General features: G+C 39.0%; 1 protein-coding gene across 6 annotated transcripts in view; it reads left to right on the top strand.

Annotated features, from left to right (window-relative positions):
• Positions 1-8,281: 8,281 nt before the first annotated feature.
• Positions 8,282-23,327, top strand: part of MYO1B (myosin IB) — a 129,185-nt gene continuing 114,139 nt past the window's right edge. For 2 of the 6 annotated variants that reach the window (XM_088135702.1, XM_025165067.2), the window contains exon 1: positions 8,282-8,487. The gene's annotated coding sequence lies outside the window, so the exon portion shown is untranslated. Of the gene's footprint in view, positions 8,488-8,870; positions 9,190-23,327 lie in introns of those variants that run through there. The other 4 variants (XM_007420392.4, XM_007420391.4, XM_088135701.1 and 1 more) reach the window with 3 other exon arrangements.

Below are 23,327 nucleotides of genomic sequence, written 5' to 3'. Positions count from 1 at the left end.
TACTTCGACTTGAGACCAACTCGACTTGTGATCAGAGTCACGGAACGGATTAAGCTCTTAAGTAGAGGTACCACTGTATGTGTATGTGTGTGTGTGTGTATATATATATATATATATATATATATATATATATAGAGAGAGAGAGAGAGAGAGAGAGAGAGAGAGAGAGAGAGAGAGAGAGATGGATATCAACTGTTTTCAGAATTAGGAGATCACTTTGTACTGTAAGAAATATTCCTAGGTCTCATTTTCTTTAGTATTATTTGTAGGATTCCATTCCTTTTTAGTAAGTATAGATTCATACATTGTGACTACACGCTTAACCTGGTTAATGGATTAGCCCAAGTTCTGGATTCCACAATGCACTGAAGCCAACTGGATTTGCACAGCATGTTACGACACAGAAAAACAGGAACAATGTTGTAATGATTGGATCCTCTCTCTCCCTAGATTCACTGCCTCCCAGCCAGAAACAGGATGTTTCATCAAAATGATGCATCATAATGCAAATTACACCCTTTACATACTTGCATCAATGCCATAAGTACACAACAGATGGAGCTTGCATCACGACACCACAATGTATGTTTTTTTATTTGATCCATTTGCCCCACCACCAGATGCCCACGCTTCCAGCCCTTTAGACTAGATACCAAACTGCCAGCTCAGACATACCCAAATATACAACCTTTTTAGGGAGTAATAGCTCCCCCACAACCCCTTCTTTTCTGGTCAAAAGTTCCTTTGTTGTTTGTAATGGGAGGTATATTTCCTGTGAAAAGAAAAGGAGTAACAAGATGATACCAGGGTTAGGAAAAGGAGCTAAGGAAAAACGCTCTGGCATGTCTCATTGAGAATGCAGCTAGGAGGAACTCCAGAAAAACAAAGGGGATTCAGTTGTTTTCATAGTTCTCATTCCACTGAGAAAACCAGAAAAACTCTGGTTTTCTCTGAGGTATAAGTGAATGTTTTAGCTGAGAATGTATCCTTAGGTTATTTATTTTAACATGCATGCTGTTTGTAATCTTTATCTCTGATAACCGCTGTATCTAAAGTGCATTGCATTTGTGTAAGTTCAGTTATTATGTTTGTTACATCTTGGTACTTTGAACAACAGAACCTGTCTCCCTTGAGTTTGCCCCAGGTTTCTGTTCTTGATAGCTTTTTATGGGAGATTCCTTTAAGACACCATCTGTAATTTCAGTAGCCCTACATTTTTATTATTATTAATTTTATTAATCACTTTTTCTCCTTTAAAAGTTTCTTTGGAGGGAGGGAGAATGGCATTGCTGTTTTGTGCCTGACACAGGCAACGATCTGTGCCTCCCTCTAATAATTTTTTTTAAAAAAAATAATTTGAGGAAGGCTACCTAGTCCACATGGGCAAATCTTGAAAAGCTCAGCAGATCTGATTAGTATTTGGACAGGAGACATACAGGAAATCCCAGGGCTAGACTGGGAAGTTGAAGAGACTTTCCAGAAAGTGCCATTGGCAAATTTGTCTGTCAGTCTGCATGAGGAAAAAAGATTACAGCCTAACCCCGAATAATAGTCTCACTCATATATGCTCCATAGGTCACTATAACCCAAATGTCTGAACTGCAACATGTTTTGAAAAGGCCATAGAGGATAAAGAAAGATAGATGATTTCTAGCTAGTTTTCTTGATGTCTGCAGCTTATCTATAGTTACTATGAAGCACATTACTGTATACGATTCCAATTCACCTTGATGACCCTGATAGTTAAATTATGAAACTGACATGCTTCCATGTAATGTAAAATCAATCCTGGGCTTATACGCAAAATTGTAATACACACCCACTAGTTTTACAGTAGTCAGCCTTCAGATAATCAGATACAATCAGGCAGCCGTTTTCCTGCCTGTCAGTTATGGGAATACTGTAGCTGTTTGTAGAGAAGCTTTTCATTTCCTTGCCTCAGTTCATCACCAGCACAAATTAGTTAGAAAATAATCTGTCAGTCTACTTACCAGCCATTTGCCCAATTCATTCAGCTATAAAAAGAAAGCATCACCTTTCCCTTTCTACCTTCCCAGAATTTCTGCAACTGTGGGAAGTTACCACACTTGACTCACCCAACAGGCATCTGATTACTTACCAGTTTCAGGTTTTGACTAATGGCAAATGAGGCAGCAGCATTTCCTTTCCACAGAAAAGGATTCAAAAGGAATTCAATGAGCTGTGATGGAAATAAAAAATAATACATATTACTTCTATCCTGCTTTTCTAAGCACTCCTGCGCTGCTCATGGTGGGTGATAAAGTAAAAACAATACAAGGTAACATCATTTAAAAAATGAAATTTACAAAGAAAAAAGGAAACAGAGGATAAACAGAGATGCAATAGATAAAATGTCTGTAATATTTTACAGTCCTTGTAAAACAAATACCTTCCTAAATAAGACAGTAAATGGTAACCAATAGGTGAAAGACAGGGAGTTCTGATACTTTGATGTGAGCTGAACTCCCTTTCTTTTGTCTCCCTCAACCACATTTTCAATGCAGCTGGAATACAGAAAGGGGCTTATCAGGAGGCAGGCAAACTGGGATGGAAGAAACCATCTCTAAAGTACCTGGGACTTAAATTCTCTAGCACTTTGAGCCATTGCCAATACTCTAAGAAGTGTCCATAAACAAATAATTGTTTCCTTAAGCAGATGCAAAGTTGTGTTTGTGACATATATAACCTTCTGATGGTTTTTTTTTTTGGATTATTTATCTCGCCTTTATTATTTTTATAAATAACTCAAGGCGGTGAACATACCTAATACTCCTTCCTCCTATTTTCCCCATAACAACAACCCTGTGAGGTGAGTTGGGCTGAGAGAAAGTGATTTTGGAAGCATTCCAATATTATAAATAACAAGTCACACTCAAGATCCACTCAAGACTTTTTACTGCAACTACTCTTTATTTTCACATTATTTCTAGAAGGAGATAGAAACACCTTTTCTATTTTCATCTTCCAGCACAATACATATAGTCAAAAAGTAATGGAGAAATCTACAAGGCAGAAGTCAGGCCGCAGAATCCTCCTCAGGATGGGACTTGTTTATTTATGTTTGAAACAGTGAAAGCTAACAGACTGAAAGCAAGGAAAAATACAGAGGATTCTAGAAAAAATAAAATTACAAGCAACTTTACATTTAATTGGGGTAAACAAAGAACAGTTCCACTGCATGATTTCAACTGCCAATGGCTGTGTTTGCATGACACACTGAACGTCAAACTGTCTAACCAATGTTAGTCTAGCTGGCTGGGGATTTCTGGGAGTCGAAGTCCACGCATCTTAAATCTGCTGAGGTTGAGAAACCCTGTACTAGCATTTTGAAAACTCTGGCTGTGTGATTAGTTTATTATTTGGTTATTATGTGAACCCCAGAGTAAATTATAATTCAGTTAACCATAGGTAACAGTAGAATGGGAACACAGCCAGTGAGAAGTTGCTCTTTCCCCTTCTCGTCCCTGATTCTGTAATGGAAATGGGTTTTTCTCTTAACAGACTACTGCTTAAACCAACCACTCCCAGATCATTTTGTTATAAGCATGTACCTAAATATTCTCAAGCAGTAGGCTAACAGAATTTGGGACACTAGGGTTATGTACAGTCACTCAGCAACCACCTCATTTTTTAAAAAGTGATATGATGGACATAGTGTATATATCTATCTCCTGTGTGAAAGATCTCTAAGTTTTGATAGCATTTTACTCAGATGCAGGTGTATTCAATTTTCTCCCTGTCATTGGCCATATAAATTACACATCCAATCTCTCTTAATTTTTAGTGAGCTTCTCTTTCAGCCATTTAACTCCCTAATTGTCTGGCAGGCACATCCACAGTATACTATGGATTGTAAACTGACTTCAGTTTTCCTTCTCTTTTAATTCATGTTTTTGTTGCACTGTTGTATTCTGTCTTACTTATGAATTCACAATTCAGGTAGGACAAACAAGTGCTCTATGTATCTGTTGGCCTGTCTATTCACAATATTTATTTGCCTCAGTCATATGATGCTGGGCAATGCACAACAATGTAAAAAACAGAAACAAACAAACAAAAAAGAGAATCATACTACAATCAGTGCAACATACAGAAAAGTGCAAACAAAATTTTGTGTAGACAGCTCTGAAGTTTCCCTACAGACCAATTAGGTACATTTTTTTTCAGAATCAAGTTCCATTACTTTCTCCTGCTGCATAATATGGTTGCCTTCAACTACCTTCTCCAATAGCAGCCCTGGTTAAGGTTTTCCACCTGTCAAAATAGAGCTGAGTTTTAATGTTTTTAAAAATACACATTTTCACATTTCCATTCTTTGCCTCTAAAGTTGCTTCCAGAAAAAACAAACTAATGTTATTTTTAAAAGAAACACAGTTCTGAGTTTTTTAAAAGAATCTGTTTGTGCAATCTGAGTGTATGATTCTTTATGGCCCTGTGGAGAAGGCCCCTCATGTTGAACATAACAGAACTAGAATTGGCATTTTAAGTTTGACTTATTTTACTGCATTTGTATCCCACCACAATCAACTGAACTCTCAGTGGCTACTACCATGATAAGTTTAAAAACATAAAGAAAAGTTTCACAACAGCTTAATAAGAACAATCTATATACTACTAAAACTCTTATGTCTGTAACCTTCAACTGGCGAAACGGTGCGTCACAGGGCAACAATTTTTGGACCAAGTTACCTCAAATGGGCTAACTTAAAGAATGTGTCCAAAATCCGGGATCCATGATTCCTGTGGAATTGAAATTTGGGAAATTTATGGCTGCTTCAGCACTGCTGTGTTGCTGCACTGCTGAGGTCAGCCCAGGTCATGTGATCATCATGGGTGTATCCCTGACCTCTTTCCCACCTTCCTCTGTCCCCTGCACCCAATTGGCTGGTGGCAAGCCCCGACGGGTGCATGGTGATTGGCTGTTTTGGAAATGAGGCCGAAATCTGAAATCTCTTAACAGCTGTGGGGGTTGAGGGAAGGATGAGGGAGCGACTTGGATGCTTGCTAGTGAGGTAGGGCTGGCTTGGGGGTGCTTGTGGTTGACAGGTGAGCCCTCTTCCTCCCTTGAGGGAGGGAGCCCTTAGGGACATACTAGAATGGGGAGCAGGGGTACAGTTTTCCTCATGGTCCACAGCTCCCTTTGTTCCACCTTCCCCCAGCAAAGTGACAGGCAGTTCCACTGGTCAGCTGAGGAGGAGGCCTCACCAGGGCTCTTGTGAGGGGAGGGCAAATGGCACAAGCCTATATTATATGTGAGACAGAAGGGAGGGAGGAAGATTTCTGATGCTCCCTGCCAGCTTCCCACAAGCAAAGTCAGTGGGGAAGCCGGCAGCAAGTTGAAGTCGCTTATACTCCCACTGCTTTTTTGCCCTTGGTCATTCTGTTTCTCTGTTTAGATAAGAAAATATCTCTGAAACAATGTTCCAACAGGTCACAGGTTATCTAGTACAAAAATAAAAGCTGCACTGGACAGGTTAAAAAGCTCTCTGAAACTCCATCTTCAATATCTTCCTGAAATCACCCAGGGATGGTACCAACTTGAGGCTGTTCCAGAGGATTGGGCTTGCCACCAAAAAGCAGGGCCTCCTTGTTTTAGCCCCTTTATTTCCTGATGATGGGACACTAGGAATATTTTCCCCCTAAATGATCTAATAGGTCAGACCAGTGCAGATTGGAGCAGGCCATCCTGTAGATACCTAGGTGCCAAGTCATCAAGGGTTTTACAGTAGAAACCAGCATTTTAAAGACTTGGTGGTTGTAGTGCTCTAATGAAATTGAAGAGACATAAACCAATCCAAGTGGGTGGATCCTGTTAAGCCTGAAACAAGGAACATACATACAGCCTAGCTAGATCCTGATTGATAAGTAAGTGTGACTGAACTCTAGGAAGCTTACTTCCAAGTAAAGGTATAAGGGACTGAAGCACATGAAACTAAAGCTAATAGGGCCTGTTTCTGAATAAAAAAAACATAAGATTAAGCTGTCAGTCCATTAGTTTTTGCACAAAGATTCAAAGTTTTATAGAACACATAATTATGAGCCAGTTTGGTGTAATGGTTAAGGCACCAGGCTAGAAACCAGGAGACCGTGAGTTCTAGTCCTGCCTTAGGCACAAAGCCAGCTGGGTGGCTTCGGGCCACTCACTCTGTCTCATCCATAAGAAGCAGACAATGACAAACCACTTCTGAAGTCTTGCCAAAAAAAAACAACAACTGCAGGGACTAGACCGGGCAGTTGCCATGAGTCAAAAACCGACCTGAAGTCACACATATAAAAAATGTATTAATTATATGCAGTGGTGGATTATAGAATATCAGCTTACTGATGCATATTTTGCAAAGGGATTCATAAAAAGGTCATCTGTGGTTTTTTCCCCCCCCCCATTTCAAATGGAGAAGACTCACATATAACTTTGAAATCTGATTTTAAGTTGCTTGGTCAAGTCAGATAACTTGCATAGAATCTTTAGTACCCGGTCTTGAGAATTTTGCAGCATTGAAGGATCTTTCCCATCATGCTACAAAAGGATTTTGTTTCTTGACCATCTATCCATGACTTATCTGGATATCACTTGCTGGTAACAATAATTTGGGAGAACTGTGGCCAGAATGTCTTTCTTATATGTTTCCTGAAATATTTGAATGGCCCCTGGGAAATCAGAAACACAGAACTGGTCCTTTGGACAGTTCTAAAATGATACCTCTTAAATTCAGGAGTTTAGCTCTCAGACATAGAAAGCTTGCTGTTTCTTAAGTTGCTTCTAATAAAAAATATTATTATATTGTTATAATAATCCTGGATCCCTGCTGTCATGAATCCATACAGCTACAAGATTTTTTATTTTTTAAAAATCCTATTTAAAAATTATTGTTGATAGAAAATCTTGCAACTTAAATAACAGGTTATTTTTAATAGAACTGCTGTAACAAGAGAAATGCCTGAAATGTAAAGGGATTTATAATCAAAATCTTGGATTTCAACATCATGTTATGCTATAATTTGCTTTCCTGTGTTTTCTTGACTAAACAATATTGGTTGGTAAAAATGGATGGCTTAGCCTATAGGGCAGAAGGCAAGAGGTCTTAAACTTCCAGAAGCCCTTGTCTCTGCTTCCAGTTTTGGGGCAGCAGCTTGGTAATATCTGCTGCCCCCACATATCTTCTAGAGTCACTTCATCTGTCTACCCCATAGCCACTCTATGTGAGATAGGGCAATTGTAACCTGTACTGTATTTCTGACAAATTAAAAGGGCATTTTTGAGGTAAACTTCATGTTGGCCACCATGAGAACAGAATGCAGACTTTTCCTCTGATCCAGCATTGCTCTTCATAAATTCTCAGGGCATACCATATACAGAAATGAGAGGGGTAGTATATTTCTCTTACTATTTAATCACAATACAGTTCTTTGAGAGAGCCAGGGTGGTGTAGCGGTTGAGGCATCGGGCTAGAAAGCGAATGAGTTCTAGTCCCGCCTGAGGCACGAAGCCAGCTGGGTGACCTTGGGCCAGTCATTCTCTCTCAGCCCTGGGAAGCAGGCAAGGGCACGCCACTTCTGAAAAACTTTACCAAGAAAACTGCAGGGACTTGTCCAGGCAGTAGCAAACTCGAAGGCATACACACACACGCACAGAGAACAGAGTTATTTACACGATTATATAGTTACTCCATGCCAGTCTTCCTTCCAGAGGAACCTAGACAGTTTAAAAGATAATAGGAACAACAATCTTAAAGAAAACTATCACAATAAATATAAATATTTTAAAACGGTCAATTAAAAAAAATAAAAAGAGGTCCATTAAACATAAAAGCGATATTCTATTCCCATTCATGTAGGATTAAGGCCCACTGAATTGAGAACCCACCCTTTCCTAGCCTATGCCCTACACCAATTGTGGACCTCCTCACCCACGATCCCCAGGCAAGTCGCCTTGCAAGGCTGCACTACGAAGGGGCAAGAAGAGCGGGTTTGGGTGCTTCCGGAGCTAAGCCACCTGCTCGTCCACCTTGCCGAACGCGTGGGTCGCGCCTCGCGTCGCCTCCGCGCCCGGCATCAAAACTTTCGCGCGCTAACGGCAGCGGCTGCTCGAGGGGGCCGCTGGGGGGCGCTCGCCTCCCCTTTGCGCGAACCTCGCCTGCCGCCACGGAGGTGTGGGGCTAAGGCGGTAGCGCCGCAGCCCCGCCCCGAACCCGGCGACTCCCTGCCGCGAGGTCACTGCCCCGCCCCCTGCTTCTGTGAGGCGGGGAGGGGCGTGGCCGTCCTTGCAGCAGGCTGAGTCCTCGAGAGCGGACTGCTTTTCGGAGGAAAAAGCCGGACGAGCTCCAGCCTGAGCGGGAGCCTCCTTGCGCGACTGAGAGCGAGAGCGCTGGCTGGACTTGGGCAGCCCCAGGAGCTGCTCCGTTTTCTCGCGCTTGGAGGGCTTGGAGGCACATCGGGACGGAGCGGGGACTGTCTAGAAAGAGAAAGGTGCGGAGAGGCGCCGTCCCGCTTGGGCTCCTTGTCCTCTGCGGAGTTGCTTTTGTGGTGGACGGTCTCGCGGCTACCCCATTCTGCTTTTCTTGGCTCTCTTGCCTTCAGGTGCTCCGGTTGCAGGGCTGCCTGCGGCTTGCTTTCCTGGCTGCCAAAAGAGGTGCTGGGGAGGGGGGCTGTGAGAGAGGGCACTGCAGATGGTGATGGACACAGAGGGGCTTTGGGGTGGGAACTGGGGGGTTTCGGGAAGCCAGCGGCCAGAGATCTAAGATTTGGCGCCAGAAAGGGGGAGTAGGAGTAGGGACGATGTCCTCGGAGGCTTCTGGGTTAAAGGTCTTGCTAAGAGGCGGTGCTGGCAAAGGAGGCGGAAAGCTGCACTGATTTAGCAGGGACTTCTGGAATAACAAGGGGGTCGACTTTGCAGAAGACGGGAAAAGAGGGTGCCTTGGAATTTGGAGGGGAGGAAGAGGACTGTCTTTATTCTGTGGCGCATGGACGACAATTAAACCGGTTGCAGGCAGGAAGCAGGAGATGGAGAGGCATAAAAAACATGCGGGGCTGAAGAATGGGGTTCAGGAATGCAGGATGGGATCAGGGACGGAGAATGGGAATAAAGAATTGGAGGCGAAAGAGGAGAGTGGGGCGCTGAGCATATCGGATGATAGAGAAGAGGTGGGTGTTTGGATGTTGGAAGAGCAGGTAAGATCTGAAGGGACAATTTAGGGTGCAAAGATTGCTTCCTGACTTTTTAAATGAGGCTGGTGAAGGAACATGTTGCAAGGATATACACTGTTCTGTAAGGAAGTTGCAAGCTGTTTATGATTTTCTCCAGGGAAAGTTGAATTTGGATTAGTTAGTTCTCTGGTGTCCTTCCTCTCTTGCCTGCCTGGTCTTTGTTTAGTCTCAAGGACTCTGTATGTTAGTGTGCTTATGCGTTTCTGTCCTTTTGTGTGTGCATGGTGCCTGCAGAGGGATTGAAACCAGATTCTAGGATTTCAGATTTCAGTCTGTTAAGCCCTGAAGCAATTTAGGGTGTGCATCCAATTTTTGATCTTTAGAGTTGCTTTGTTCAGGATATCTGTGCTTTATTGGGGATTTGTTTTGTTTAAAATCCAGAGGTAACAATTTAGTTGCAACAAGTTCTCTGCTTAGTGGCTGAGCTGCAACATGGCAATGAATAAAGTTGCTGCTGCTGGCGGACTCTGTATTCTGCCTCTGTTTTTAACTGTGATTATCAGCTTCTTTGCAAACAGAAACTTCATTCACTAAAGAGCTGTTCACAATGACTTCTTGAAGCCTATCCTTGAATGGGGGTACAGTTGTGACAAAAAGCTTACCTGTTTTTCTGTGTCTCTTCTGGAAGTTCAAGCTTCTGTCCTTATGAAAACAAATATATTATTTCTTCCTGCTGCTTTCTTATTGTATTCAGATATACACACACCTCTAAAGCCCAGAATGCTTTTTTATGTAGTCCACTGCGGTAGGATCAGTTCTGTTCATTAATTACCTAAGAAAGGGTGGCTAGCCCAGATGTGAGGGGATGTCTGTGGAAAAAGTAATTGAAGGGTCATTGTTCATCAGTTGTGTAGTATATAACACTGTCATAGAATCATTTTTCAAGAGCTCTCTTTCTGTTCCATCCATAGAAGAATTTAAAAGATTAAGGCAGGCTTGCAATTAAGTCAGTAGAACTTACTTGCCCATCTGTTCACACTTCTGTGTTGTCATTTATTTCATTCTGCCCTCCTTTAAGAGAATCAACTACTCTTCATTTTAATAAGATTTCCCTAAAGACTAGTCTTTGCTGTAGGAAGGCTGCCAGATGATTTATAAGCAATTTGTTTACCAATCATGTCTAATCATGATCTGCATTACCTCCTTTAAATATTTTCTCCTTGGAGCTCTATACAGTATGCCTGTTTCTTTCTTTCTTTCTTTTTTTATTTCATCCAGTTGGCATCTTTTTGTCCTTAGCTTAGTGACAATTCATGGTTTGAAATCTCTTGCACCAATGTCTCACGCTAGGAATATTGCAGATATCTTTGGGAAGTGAATAAGACAATAATAAAACATTTCATTTGCATTTGTGACAAATTAGTATAGGGGGAAGTTGCAGAATAAGGAAAATAAACTAAGGGTTTGAAATGAATGAAATAATCAAGGGAAGATGTATTTATCATTTATAAAGATGATTTATAGAGAAGTCTCCGCTATTCTGTCTCATCACATCTGTAAGGTGGGTTGGGCTGAGAGAATGGCTGTTCAAATGCTAAGTCAAGAGATGCACAGTTGAGGGAGAATTTGAACCAGTGTGTGTCTCCTTGGTCCAAGCCCAGTATCTTAACATCTGTACAGTGGGTCTCCATTCTTTGCTTTTTTGGGATAGAGCTCTTACTTTGTAGCAGCAATTTGAACAGCAACACTTTTTTTGGTGAAAAGTATTTTAGCTGGCTGCAGATCTTTGAACAAAGCTCATACATTTTATAGGTTAAACCAGTACAGTTGGAAATATGTGTCACTGAATTCAATAGAGCTTGTTTCTCTGTCATTGTGCTGAAAATTACAGTTAAACTGATTGTAATAAATTGCATTTTATCCTACTGTTTTTTGTACACTTTGTAGGAGAAGCTCTTATACTTCAAACTTTTAATATTTCAAAACCGATGACCAGTGATCATTTATTAAGATGTAGTACGGTATAAAATTTGGTATAATGTGCACTGAGATATTCTTGTAAAAACAGTGTAAAAGAGAAATGTTACTGTCCAGAGACATTAGTTTTTAAAGATTTTTTGAGGGGTATGGGTGGCTACAGTGGGTGGGATGATGCTATAATGTTGTCATGCATAGGTGGGGCTAAAATTTCCAGTTTTTGTTTTTAAAGGCATGTTAACTCCACACTGTGGATTATAAAATATATTTATTTGTTTTCCCACCAATCTTCATTAATAAATAAACCTTCTGTTTCTCAGCACTGTGATATGGGAGGAGGGTTCAGAAGGCTACAAAAATGGGATTGAAAACTGCAAATTTCCCACCTTAGTTTTAAAGGAAAATGAGTTGTGAAATTATATGAAATGTTTGATTTGTATTACTTCATTACCTAATTACCAAGTTGGGTAATTATATGCATTTATGAAGAAGAGCTGCCAGAACATATTAACTTACATATACATAAATATGTAGCTGTCATATATTCCATTTTGAGGTGAGCAACTTTATGCAAAGCAGAGAAAAAGAGTAAGCTGTAGTAACTCAGAAGAATTAAGGCATGAAATTTCAGATCAGATTGACCCTGACCCTGCTGGCCTTTTGTAAAGCATTGAAGATCTGGATGTGCTCTGGGGCCTGGGGGTCAAGAGGTTAGATGTCCTGTTGAGACGTCTCTGTTAATTGTTTTGTTTGGGCTTATGTTCAATGACCATTGTAGGTTTTTAAAATTCTTTGCATATATATGTATGTTTGTTTGTTTGTTTGAACATTTTTGTCAGCTGCCCAGAGTCAAATCTGCAAGTTGGGCAGCCATATAAATCATATAAATGAATGAACGAATGAATGAAAGAAAGAAAGCTAAACCTAGTTCATACCAAATAGCTCATTATTCCTATCCATATTTTTTCTATTCCTGCAAACCATCATTGCTTCCATAATGTCCATACACCAATTCATACACTGCTTTTTGTTCCTTAAAATTACTACCTTTCTCTTTTTGAAGATCTCATCAATAGCATCCAACCACAATTTTCTCAGTCTTCCTCTTTCTCTTGACCCATTTAATCTGCCTTCACATATTTCTCTGTGATTAGATCTCATTCATTCTCACTATAGAATCAGACCACTTTAATGTACTTTTTTATAATGGCCACTCATTGCTTAATTCAATCTAGATTAATCCAGCAGTCATTCATTCTTGGTCCTATCTCTTTTTGTTTCACCATGCATACTTCTCAAGTACCCCATTCCAACTGCATTCAACTTTTATGTTTCTTCTGTCACAAGTCAACTCTCATTTTCATATAACTATTTGTGCTCTGAATTAAAAGCACAGCATCATCTGAGTACAAAAATACACATGTTCTCAAATCCTGAAATAACACATCTCTAATATTACCACATGTGTTTGTAAGATTTATCCATAAATACATTAAACAACCAAAGGACATTACATATCCTTAATGTACTCCCTGATTGATGTTGAAGCAATTGCTAGGCATATCATTTATTCTCACCCTTGCTTTACACCCATTATTATGCCACTCATATTCAGCACAACCTTCAATTCCATGCTTACACAAAGTATTCTATAAAGCCATTCACTTTATCGGATGCTTTCTCTAAATCAACAGTCATATAGTAGACTTACTTTCTCATATTCATCCATTTCTCACTTATCTGCTAAACAGCAAAAATCTAGTGTACACATTCCCTATCCAGCAGAAAGCCTCACTGCATTTTCCAAATTTTGCTCATTGTCACGTTTCATAACCTTTCAGTCAGAATTTTGCCTAATGCTTTCCCGTGCTCAGTTGAGCATTCCCTCTTAGTTTTCTACATTCAATTCTACTACCTTTGTATAGGAGAATAATAGCACCATTCTTCCAATCACCAGGCAAAGGTATAGTCTTCACACACTTGTTAAACAAGTTGCACAACCATACTGTAAACAAAACATATCCATATTTTAACATTTCTCCAGTTACACTGTCTATACTTGCAGTCTTTCAATTGTTTAATATTCTCACGGGATTTATGATTTTCTTTTCACAAATGTTTATATATCCATTTCAATTCTAATCTTTGATTTGTCACTATCATTCCTTTACAAATCTGTGATGGACTCCTTCCCAGTATTCTCTCACTTCAGTTTTACCCAAATAATTTCACCCCTTTTGTTTTTAATTTCATTCACTCAGCTGTAAGCTCATTCTTACTCCTTTTCACCCACTTCTGACACTATTTTCTATACACCAAAATCACTCCATAGTTGCTTTGCTTCTTTTAATCTTAACCATTGGTTGCCTGCTTTGTCTACATTCTTTACATTATCCTTTAATATGCAATATATAAAAAGATAGCTGCAAAGAATGATCCTTGTCAACAATCCATTATTGGTCACTCCAGTCACAGTATCATGGGAAGGATGGAGAGATCTTGATGTGTAAGTACATTCTGTGAAGTATACATTTTATAACTGATTGTCTTAACAACTTATTTTATAGGAAAGAGCAGTTAATATACTATACTTTGGCCTCAGCTCCTGAAGATCAGCTCCTCCAGATTAACTTTGTAGTGTGCTTTTACTCTAAATATTATGGATTAGCTTTTGTTCTGGGATAGTGGCTGTTATTATGTCCTATGAAAAACTATCTCCTGAAATAACATCTACAATGAAAAAAGTAGTGTGTCCTCTTCATAGTATCATAGGCTTGGAATGAGACCTTTAGGTAATCAAGTCCAACATTTTGCTCAGTGTAGGAATCTAAATTTAAGCATTACTGTTTAGCCTCCCCCTAAAGCATCCAGGGAAGAGAACCACCTGTCTCGGTAATTGGATCTACTGTCTAATGGCTCTTGTTTTTAGGATTTTTTTTTTAAGTTAATCAGAATCTGCCTTTCTGTAACTTAAATCCATTATTCCATGTTCTACAGTCTGGAACAAGAGAAGGAAGGTCTTGACTATCTTCTGTGTGATATCCTTTCATATACTGGAAGAGTGCTACCATATTCCACTTTGGTCATCTTTTCTCAAGGCTAAACAACTTCCTTCAATCTCTCTTCATAGGACTTAGTTTCTAATCCTCTGATCGTCCTCATTGCATTTCACTAAACATGCTCAAGTTTCTCTGAATCCTTCTTAGAGATACTTGATGTGTGATCTGAAAAATAGCAGAGTGAAACAGAATGATTATTTCACACAATCTCAAAATAATACTTCTGTTGATACAACCTAAAATTGCATTTGCCTTATTTTGCAAAAATATCACACTTACTGACTCAAATTTGATTTGTGGTTGGCTATTGTTCCAATGTCTTTTTCATTAGTCAGGTATCCTGTGTTTGATTTTTGTTCCTAAGTTAAGAACTTTACATTTGTCTTGGTAAAATTTTATTATGTTGCTTTCAGCCTATTTTTGTGACTTAATATGTTAGTTTTGAATTCTATTTCTGTCTTCTAGAATATTTGCTGTGCCATTGAATTTTGTGTCATCTGCAGATTTAAAAAGTCATTCCTTCAACCTCTTTCTTCAAATTGTTAGTAAAATATTAAAGGACACCCAGATTACATTTTGACTTTTGAAAGCATGTTGTGGAAACTCTTGCAAAATGGGTAGGAATAGCTGTCATATAAGATTTTTTCCCCCCTGGGCATGTGAGCACACTTCTAAATAAAGCGCTGGGCTGCAGTCTTCTTCCATTTTTATAGGGCCCATTTGGCCCCAGGGGCATTTTTTTAAAGTAAAGGTGAAGCTGGAATTTCATTTTGCAGTGTAGCGCATCCCCCCCGCCCCCACTCTTTTAAAACAATATGCCTGTCATTTACCTGAGTATTCCTAAACATTCACATGAGTATTTCAGACACATATGCTAATTTTAATTTTTTATTCTGCAAGTATTCTGTCATGGGCCACCATGATGTTCCATCTTTTTTGCTTTTAAAATTACAATCAGGATGAAATAATTAGTTTTTCAGGAAAGTTGGGATCCTGGAAACCATGATTTCTATTAGATGGCTTTCAGTTTTATTTCTAGCTTTACAGTTTTAGGATCATTGCTGCAGGATGGTATATACTTACAGTGATTCTAAGAAAAGTGCATAGTCAATCAGTTTTATGTTTCCAGTAATTGTTTTTTGTACATGCTATTTGATTCTATTGTCTGAGAAGTTAAATTGGTCTCTTACCGTGTGCGATGTCTAAGATAGTTACAGTTTTGTTACGACACAGTGCATCTTCTGTGCAGACTGTTTTTATATCCAGTTTTGTCCATTATTGCTTAAAGCTCATTCTTGTGTTTTACGTTTTTACAAAAGAGACAGATGCAGGGATATTAGAAGTTATTAAAGTGTTCTTGTTAATTTTAACAATGGCAGTGCCACCTTCTCTCATAACAGATTTAGTTTAATGCTTTTGCTTTAAGCAACTTGTGGGGAAAAAGTACTTAAATATTTTGATGGAATGTTTCATCCATTCTTTTAATCGCTCTTCAAGTGCTCATCTGAATTTCTGGAGGGCTTCAAACAAGGTAGAGGACAGAGTTGTACCTGCAGCCTGTTCACTATTCTTCTCCCACCTGCATACAGCTTGGGTATATTAAACTCTGTGTGCTCACACCGTTAGATATGTGCACTTTGCTCTGTATAATCTGAGAGCTAAATACACTCCTCCGTATAATCTGAGCAAAGTGCTGGATTGTATGGAGAACCATACTTCCATTCAGTATGCTTCTCTGTCGGACCATTCAGCTCGACTGGTGGAGGCTGGGAAAAGAAAGGAGAGCATCATTTTTTACCCAGATTGAAGTCCTTCAGATGAAAGCTGAAGTGAACTAATCCAAAACATTTTTTTCCAGTCCACATAGAAATACCCCACTTCTCCTTTCGGGACTGAGTAGAGATGTACATTAGAAGACCTGAAGGGCCAAGTTAGGGACAGATCATCATGGAAAAAAATCTATCCGTGTGGTCGCTAAGAGTTGACACTGACTTGATGACACATAATCAGGAATGTGCAGCACTTTGTGATTTCAAAAAGCTGCTTTGCAGCGCACAGGGTGTCACACATAGCTTCTCTCTGCAACTCTTAAAAAAAAAGCAGCTGCTCTTTAGAGTTGCAAACAGATGCTTTGTGCATGTCCCTGCGAGTTCCAGTGCCCCTTTTGGGAATCAGATCTGAAGCACTACACAGCCCTAGGACTAAGTTGCTCTCAGCAATTAAGGGTTCCTCATTTTTCATCTTGCACACAATGCAGCTGTTCATGTAAAAATAACGGGAGGTGGGATATTCTACCCTTCTGAATCTTCTAACTGGCCTGGCCATTTTGCCACAATCACAGCAATTTTTATGCACTGCAGAGCTTAGGAGTCACTTTTGCATGTTCTCTTAAACAGTTTTAAAAGTCACTTATGATACTATAACCAGCTGCAGGAGTAGGTATAATGGTGACAGAGACAACATAGTTACTGACCTGGGACTTATGATTTAGATTAGATAACTCAGTAATGAGCTTCAGATAGCAGAAGCAAGTGCCAACTGGCTACCTACGTATATCTAAGATCAATATGATCTTACACCTTTGTTCTCTAATCAACACATGCAAAAATGCTATTGGGATGTGTGGAGCTTTAAGCCTGCATTTTGAAAGTCATTGACCAAGTCCTAGCTGTCAGTCCACTACTTGGAAGAAAAGTGAGATAAGAAATAGCACTGTGATCTTATACTGTCAGTTTATCATGCTGAAGTATTTATTTCATTTCTACCCACTCTCCTTATAAATATTTCCTTTGAATACTTATTCATGGCCCAGTGATGATATGACAGTTGAGTGTCATCTGTTTGACTCTTATGCCATGTGGGATTGATTCATTAGTTCAAACATCTTGTGTTAGCAACAGATATTTGAATTTATCACATTTTCAAACATTTGAGGAACTGCTAAAATTGAAATGCTATCCATGAAATATATAGAATTGAATAAGAAAGAATGAGTCAGAAGTACAATATTTTGAGTCACAAGTAGAATATTAAGCAAGTGGTACAAGATGCTACATTTCCAATGGCCGAGTGTTAGTCGTCCTTGTGCAGATTGACTAATGCCTAATTTCTGGTGAGATTTTAACTGAACTTCCCAACTACCTCAATTTTCAGTTCTCAGATATTGGTCTTCAGGCACTGTTGCAATCAGTGGTTTGTATCTTATTAACCAAAGAGCGAGCAACTTCTTATAAAGCCTTATTTACTCATGGGAAGTCTCAGATCTGGATGCTCAATCTGAACATTTTATTGTACGACAAAAGACCAACCTGACTTTTTTCACTACTCACCTATCTTCCTGCTTAGTGTTGCTTTGCCTAGAGATGATCATCTCTAGTGATAATTTGTGGAATAGTTTTTGTAGCTTAAATAGCGACACCAAAAACCAGAAATCATGAGAATCTAGAATTTACTGTTCTAATATCAATTTGTAGCAATTGTTTTTCTTCTTTTGGAAATTAACCTGCTCATTTACATAGCATGATGAGATTCAATATGTAGTTACTGTTTCTTTTAAAATTTATTTTTTAAAAAAGTTAAAATTCTCACTAGAACAGCCTTTCCAAATCAGTGGTCCATATGCTTATAATTTAAAAGGTTCCTTGTTTACCAATGATGGAGGAAATTGTAATTAAAAAAAAATGGAGAACTTTCTTTAGGAAAAGGTGCTTTTCTCTGTCTTTGATTAAAGGAGTCAAAGCCTAACCAGATTAGCATAGTTGTCCTGTTTTCTTGGGGTAGATGAAGGAACAAATGGGCTTAAAAAGAAAGCATTAAATGAAGCTTGAAGGATCAAAAGAAGAACTTAAATTACAGGTAGTCCCCATTTTAAGAATGAGTTCCATTCCCAAGGTCTGTCCTTAATTTGAATTTGTATGTAAGCTGGAACAGTATTATTGTATAATACTGTATAAGTAGTATTGTGTAATTAACCCGAACCACTGTGAATTTAACTCAAATCATTGTGTATTTAACTTGAATTTTGCTACAGTAGGCTCCATTCTTAACTATGGGTCATCCTTAAACCAGTTCTTCTTAGCCTGGAGACTAGTAATGACAGAGGTATTATTTCAGCACCATTTCTATATTTGACTGGTGTGTGAGACAGACCTAAACTGCATCACCTAAGGTTTAATGGCCCTTCATTTTAACCAGATCAGAGTTTTAACTTTTTTCCTCTGGTGTTGTTTTCCCATTAAATAGCACTATGAAGCTGCTCTTTTCTTTATATAGTAAACATACATAGGCAACAGGAAATCTGCAGATTTCCTTTTATGAGTTAGGTAGTAGCTTTTGGAAAGAGCTAAAAGTTAAAAAAAAAAAAAAAAGCTTTTTTAGAGAGCCAGTTTGGTGTAGTGGTTAAGGCATCACGCTAGAAACTGGAAGACTGCAAGTTCTAGTCTTGTCTTAGGCCCAAAACTAACTGGGTGACCTTGGGCCAGTCACTCTCAGCCCTAGGAAGGAGGCAATGGCAAACCACTTCCAAAGAAACCTTGCCAGGAAAACTGCAGGGACTTGTCCAGGCAGTCACCAGGAGCCAAAAACTGGCTCAAAGGTGCGTGTGCGTGTGTGTGCGTGCACATACACACACACACAGTAGCTTTTGGAGTAATTTAGAACAGGAAAATAGCAAAAGGGAAGGGATTAACTCTTTATTTCAGCATCGGTTCCCATGTCCAATTTAGGCTACCTCATGTCTGGGTTGACCTAAACCCTCCAAATAACAGATTGGGGGAAAAGGCATTCTGGAAAGCTGAATGTCAGTTAAATCTGAATGGAATTTTTTGACATCCCCCCCAACCATTTGTACATGAGATTCCTGATAAAACAATGAATAAATAATAGTTTGAGGCCTTCATAATTGATAAGTGTATTTAACTTTTTTTCTGAATGGCTCTGTCTCCTCCACTAGAAGACTCAATCTCCTCTAGAGGTTTGCTTATAATGATCCATGCCTTTTACAAGATTGCCAAAGCCATCTATCACTGAGTTTGAAATTTAATGTCATGTGGTTTGCTATTATATTATCTGCAGATTTTAGTTCCCCACCACGTACATTAAGACCACATGAACATTGCTGAACATACAATTTCAGTACTTCTTCACCAAATGTTTCCTGCTCCATTTTTATTTTTCTTGCCCCAGCAACAGTTTTCTTACTTGCAGTACAGGTAGTCCTCACTTACCAAAGGTAATTGGGACCAGGAATTCCATGGCTAAGTGACATGGTCATAAGGCATGATGTCACGTGACCCTGCCAACTTATGACCGCAATTCTGGCAGTCCAAGTTGCTGCTGTTAGGTGAATCCTGCATGGTCGCAGCATCCTGTGGTCATGTAATCACCATTTGCAACCTCCTGCTGGCTTCCCCATTGACTTTGCATGTTGGAAGCTGGGAGTGGAGGTCACAAATGCTGATCGCATGACCACAGGACACTGTAATGTTGTAATTGTGAGCCAGTTGCTGAGCACCCGAGTCTGATCATGTGACCACGGGGACGCTGTGACAGCCGCAACTACAAAGACCCATAATAAATCCCCCTCATTCAGTGCTGTTGTTAGCTGCATATAATACAAGCTTATCTTTTGCTTTATGGATGACTGACATCCTTTGTTTCTTTATCTCATAACTTTCACAAATAAATGCAACCATCATATCTGAAGTTCACTAAAGTGAGGTCCATTAAATCAAGTATTTACTGAACTTCAAAAAAGATATCCTCTTAAGATATCCCTCGACTGGCTTTCATTATCTGAGAATAATTTTTAGAATCTTTTCTTTTTCTTTTTATGTTGGCTATAGTATTTTGTAAACTTGCTCAATTATCTTGGCAGAAAGAAGGTATTGTATATAAATGCTGTAAGTAGGATACATGCCCATAGGTATTTTGTTCCTAATACATTATCCTTTACCTCCTAGCAGAAAACTGTTCAGATGTTAAAAGCATGATAGTGAAACTCAGTTTACTCAAATATCAAGGATTTTCCTAGCATTATACGGTAGTAAAGCAAGACTGGTCCTTGACCAGTGTGTATCTAGGAGGAACTGAAGCCAGTTCCAGTCTTCTGATGAACGTACTGTATCTGCATGATAAATGTTTTCAGTGTTGTATATAAACCAAGGATCTTACTAGCGTGTTTTGAAGTTATTCATGTTGGTTGCAGAAGGGGAGGATCCTGATCCCTGAAGTCTTGTAACTCTGTACAGGGTAATTTTTTTTTTTAAGGGTTTCTGTTAACCTAACAGCAAAAAGAGGAATGTAATCCTCCACCAATCTGCTCACTCGGTGCACACAATTCCTGATTATCTATGACTAGCAGGTGAGCTGTTTAAATGAGGCTGTTGTCTTTGAAAAAGATTACATTTTCCCCATATATATCTAATGTGAAGCAGAAGAAGGAAAAGATATAGTCCATTACATTTTTCAGATGACTTGTCCTGACTTCTTGATTGCAGTTGTCATAGCCTTATTTCTCTTTATCCTTTCTCCTTTTTAATATAGTGTCCTCTGCTAAGAAGCTTGTTTATTTCTAAAAGTTGTTCTGATGATTAAGGCATTTGGAAATAAATGCTAAACAAAACCTTTCTTGAGGATAAGAATTATAAATTCTTATAAAAGAGCATAATTTTATAATGGCAAGAGTTGTTCGATATTGTAATGACAAAATTATCAAGTAATATAAAAAGGACTTCCTTAACTTTTTTCTTTTACTCATAGTTGAACTAGTATTGCTTTTAATAGTACAGTGGTACCTCTACTTACGAACTTAATCTGTTCCGTGACTCTGATCGCAAGTCGAGTTGGTCGCAAGTCGAAGTAAATTTTCCCATAAGGTTCAATGTAATTACTGTTAATCCGTTCCGGCGTCCGCGGACCACGTGTCGGGGCGGAAAAACGGCCGCTGACCACACGGCAGGGCGGAAAAATGGCCGTGGACCACGTGGAACGGGCGGAAAATGGCCACGGACCACGTGGAACGGGCAGAAAATGGCCGCAGATCCGGTTCGTAAGTAGAGGTAAATTTTTGGGGCTGGAGCTGATCGTATCTTGAAAAATTCGTAAGTAGGGGCGTTCGTAAGTAGAGGTACCACTGTATACCATTTTTTGTTTATTTGGGAAGAGTAGTAAAATACTCATGGAACTTGCATCAGCTGATACTGTATTTTAAATAGTAAATATTATGGCTTAATTGTAAAACACAATCTATCCCTATAAATTTAGTGTTTTGTGTGATCATTTAAGTTCAGCTAATCATAGATTGGTGAGATACAAGAAAACAGCCTTTACATATGTTATGACTGAATTTTGCAAAGTATGCTATTAATCTGACCTGGTTTAATTTTGGGATTAGTCACTGTCAGTTTTGACACATAAACTTGCTTTATGGTTACCCAAATCATGGTTTACTTGTTTAATCCAATTGTTGGGGTTTGCACAGACATTGATTCATAAATAAACCATGAGGCCTTGTTTACAAATGAGTACACCAGGCTAAACTTTAGTTTGTAATTCAGTGTGTCATGCAAACACAGGCAGGATCTGCTGAGGGTTTGTTACCATAATTGCTCAAGTGTCTGTGTAACCTGTAATTTTTATACATTTCTGAGTTCTTTTAATAGGCCATATAAATAGAATAGAATACCATATTATAGTCTGTTACCAGTATAGATAGAATGTATGTAGTAATGTTTGCTGTGTATCAGAACAGAAGTTAATTTATTATTTTCATCTGAAATAATACTGGAAGGGCTGAAAGAGCGTAATTTTTTAAAGCATAGTTACAGAGAACTATCTGTGGAAAGAAAAATCTCATACAGACATTGAGTTCTCTCAGTATTGAATGTTGTATTATCTTGTAGGAATGAGGTCTTGCCTAAGAAATGCTATAACTTAGTGGTAAAGATTGGCTGAAATGTCATACTGGTGTACAGCTCCTATCTTCCCCAGTCCATGTCTCACTAGTCATTTTAAATTATGACACCTAAAATAAACAATCCTTTATTTATTTAGATTTAGAGGCTGCCTAGCTCAAAGCAGCTACGGGCAGCTCACAATTTAAAATTTAAAATCTAAAACAAAACAATATACAAAATACATGATAAAATATGCAATGCACTATGTATGCAAAAAGACACATGTAATAAGGAGACCGCATCTATCCTGCTCTGAGGCTTGGGTGGACAGCCACATTTCCAAGGCCTTCCAGAATGCCATCGGGGTTGGAGCCACACAGATCTCTTGGGGTGGGTGGGTCGGTGGTGGTGGGGGGAATCTCATTCCAGAGGGCATATGTGCTTCTATTCTGCAACAGAAATGCAAATGCAACTTTTAAAACACAGATCAAAAGTTAGATTGCCATTTAGCTTTAATCTTAAAATGGTAACTTAAACTTTGGGTCACTGTCTTGCAGTACTGTAAGAGGAGAAGACAGCAGATAAGCTCAAACTTTGCTGTGATTCATCATTATATTGTTTAAATGTAAGCCATTGAATGGTGGTAGACTAAAAAAAAAATCTATTTATAGAAATCCTCAAATGCTGAGAATTGAAGTTTGTACTTTTAATATCTGCAGGCACGTGTATTATATCTGATGAAAATGGCTTTCACACTTACTCAGTAGAAGATAAAACAGGAGGAATGTTTTATCTACATATTTTGTAGCCACTAAAAGGATGAATCTGCTTTAAATTAGCATTCAGAAGATGCTCCTGAACTCATTTAGTCAACATTCCTGAATGTTGATGGCTATGCTCCTATTTTTGTTTTGGTTTGCATTCTAACAAGAACTGTTCCACTACGATACTGATTTAGCTTAATGGGGCTTAAAGAAAAGCAGCACGTATGCGTTGATCTGATACCCAATTCTCATTTTATGACTGATCAGGTTAGCTTTTCCTCGGCCTGCTTAAGGAAAGTCTTGCTTGCACAGTTATGTTATATACTGATGTAAAAAATATGGATGCATTCCCTCAAGTTTTTTCTGGTCTTAACATTGCTACATAGAGGCAAATTCAAAGAAACCCAGAACACCATTTTGTTGTTAATGTTGTCAGTAATGTTGAAAAGCACTTTGCCTGCCACGTT

This window comes from Python bivittatus, unplaced genomic scaffold, assembly GCF_059951505.1.
Source record: "Python bivittatus isolate LINGU-HERP-01145 unplaced genomic scaffold, Pbiv_v1 ctg000200_np1212, whole genome shotgun sequence".
Lineage (NCBI taxonomy): Eukaryota > Metazoa > Chordata > Lepidosauria > Squamata > Pythonidae > Python > Python bivittatus.
This window is presented reverse-complemented; position numbering and strand designations above follow the sequence as displayed.